Source organism: Trichechus manatus, unplaced genomic scaffold (genome assembly GCF_000243295.1).
Source record: "Trichechus manatus latirostris isolate Lorelei unplaced genomic scaffold, TriManLat1.0 scaffold00130, whole genome shotgun sequence".
NCBI classification, from domain to species: Eukaryota; Metazoa; Chordata; class Mammalia; order Sirenia; family Trichechidae; genus Trichechus; species Trichechus manatus.
The window spans coordinates 7,244,571-7,247,598 of NW_004444066.1; the positions used below are offsets into that span (position 1 = coordinate 7,244,571).

General features: G+C 37.3%; 1 pseudogene; it reads right to left on the minus strand.

Moving 5' to 3' along the window:
* Nucleotides 1-2,354: 2,354 nt before the first annotated feature.
* On the minus strand, nucleotides 2,355-2,620 carry LOC101351098 (electron transfer flavoprotein regulatory factor 1 pseudogene; annotated as a pseudogene).
* Nucleotides 2,621-3,028: the final 408 nt, after the last annotated feature.

Genomic DNA, 3,028 nt, shown 5'->3' on the forward strand with positions numbered 1-3,028 from the left:
AAACATCTTTCTGGTATTCTCTGCTTTCAGCCAGGATCCATCTGACATCAGGAATGATATCCCTGGTTCCACATCCTCTTCTGAATTCTAGCTTGAATTTCTGGCAGTTTGCTGTTGATGTACTGCTGCAGCCACTTTTGAATGATCTTCAGCAAAATTTTACTTGCATGTGGTCTTAATGATATTATTGATATTGTTCGATAATTTCTGCGTTAAATTGGATCACCTTTCTTTGGAATAGGCATAAATATGGATCTCTTCCTGTCCGTTTTCCAGGTAGCTGATTTCCAAATTTCTTGGCATAGACATAGACAAGTGAGCACTTCCAGTGATGCATTCATTTGTTGAAACATCTCAGTGGGTATTCTGTCAATTCCTGAAGACTTGTTTTTCGCCAGTGCATTCAGCGCAGCTTGGACCTTTTCCTTCAGTACCATCAGTTCCTGGCCATATGCTGCCTTCTGAAATCCTTTTCCTATCCCTTCCCAAATAGACCCACTACTCCTTGATACTAAATATATAACAAAAAATAAAAAGTACTAAGAATTCAGTTACAGTTTTAAATGAAGTTATGTTATTCTCAACAGCACCCTTTCCTTTACCTTCAGAACTCTTGTTCATCTGTTAGGACTCAGATCAAACATGACCTTTTCCAGGAAGCTGTGTCTGCCAACTGAGATACCAAAAACTTGTTGTCGAAGAGTCGATTCCTACAGTGACCCTATAGGACAGAGTAGAACTGCCCCACAGAGTTTCAAAGGAGCACCTGGTGGATTCGAACTGCCGGCCGTTTGGTTAGCAGCCAAGGTCTTAAACACTGCGCCATCAGGGCTCCTAATAATGATTGGAATAATGCTCTGAGTGATGGAAATGTGGGGTAAACATGAGACTGTGGATGTGCGTGTGCTTGTGTGTGTGTTAATTCAAACGTAGAGAATTACACAAAGTTATTATCCAAACGTTGTGATTTAGTCACTTGACAGTTTGACTTGAAGCAAAGAAAAAGGTTTTTTTTTTTTTTCCTGCAGTGCAGTAGCGGGATATACTGAAGCCAAAAGTCTTTTATTAATCCTCCTTTGTTCTAGAAAATGAGCCCAGCTCCTGACAGAATCACTACATTAGTTATTGGTAAAAGCTGGCCATTAGAGTTCCAATTAACAAATGTCTCACTGCTGTTCGCTCAGTACATGTAATTGATAAAGATGTTTGCAGAGTCCTGGAGACATCAGCCTGGCAGTCTCCAAAAATGTAGCAACTATTATTTTCTCTTCTTACCATCACTAGGCAGCATAATTTAAAAAATATTTTCTTTTTTTCTGAATTGTTCCATCTAGATAAATCGATCATGCATTTATGGGAGGCTTGGTGACCAGAGGCCACATTCTGAAGTCCTTATCTCTCCAACCCAAGGGTAAGGATAAGTGCAAGTAACAGAAGAAGAGATTTAAAGAATGGGGCAGAGCAGGCATGCTCGTGTCTATCTTTCCTGCCAAGGTCCTCCCATTCTGAGCTACAAGAGTGATTTCCTTCTGGCCTCTAACCAATCTACAGTTTTGAATACTCAAACTTTCCACCAGTTAGGCCCTGGTTTGCTTTTTTTTTTACGACAAAAGAACGGAATTATTTATTTTATTATTTTTTATCAAAGAAGTTAGTTAATGCAGAACAGGTGATTTGTTTTAAGGCCCAAGGGAGCCAGCAGAGAAATTAATAATGGAAATAACTGAGTAAGTATTCTATCTCATGCCAATCACTGGCAGGCTATTTCTAGGTCAGAAGTCAATCTTACTCCATATATGCATACATGTTACTTTATATAATTATTTCTATAACTACATTTAAATCATTACCGGGTGTTATTTGTTTTGTACTAAACTTAAATATGTTCTATTAATATACCAAATTGGGTCAAAAATAAGTTATTCCTTCAAAAGTTAAGGGGAATAAATGTGCAAGAAATTATTTTGCTTAGTTAAGTGTATATTAAATGTCATTGTCTATCAGTAAATTGGAGAAATGGGCTAAGAATAATTGGCTAGAACATTATAGATGTGAAAAAAAATTAAGACTTATTTTAATTCCAAAACTGGGTGCTCATTAATAATTTTATAACTGGTAGCTGGCAACACTATATAGCTAAATTACTATTTTAGTATAAAATTGAGGATAAAGGATGGCTGACGAAGGTCTCAATATCAATAGAAGTTGAAGTCTATTAATTTTAGTTCAGTAAGGCAGCTCAGGTGTTTTTTACACGATGTGTATATCTTGATCATTTTCAGTAAGAATTATTTTACAATATTTGTGCATAAATAGCTGACACTGATTTTCAGCCACAATTACAGTAATAATGATCAGTTAGTTTTGTTGACATCCGAATAATAGCGTTGTTTCATAGCTCTGTATTTCCTAAGAAAGTCTAAGGCTTCTAGCTCTTTCATTACAAATCCGCCCATCCAATAACTTCTTTGATCTTCTTTGGGTCGTTCACATCTTTGTTTTTAAGAAAAACATTCTTCAGACGCCTTTTAAAATAGTCCCCTCCTTTTGGATAGTCTCTCCCAAGATACAGCAGATTTTTATAAAGATTTAATACTTCTCCTCTTAAAGAATTGGCCATTTTCGTTTACCACGGAAAGGAAAATATCCAATTTTGCACTTAACGTACGCAATTTCCGGCAGTCACCACCACAGCCGTTGTAAAAGCCTCTGACCGCTCCCCCTGGTTTGCTTTTGAAAATCAGCTTAACTAACGTTGATTGAGCACTTGGTATGCGCAAAGCACTGTGATAGTTTCTGTGGACTCTGTCTTAAAAGAAAATTGTAGTTTAGTCTGGCAAGAAAAATGTACAAATAAAGTAAGAAGAGGTGAAACGGGAAGTTTCTAAATGTGAACTGAGGCTAAAAGGAACAAGCTGGACAGTTCCAGATGGAAACAATGAGATAATGGTGCTGACCTCAATCCCATCCCAGCACCCTGACTGTTGGTGAAAGCTCTCTGGGATTATTATCTGCATTATTGCCAACT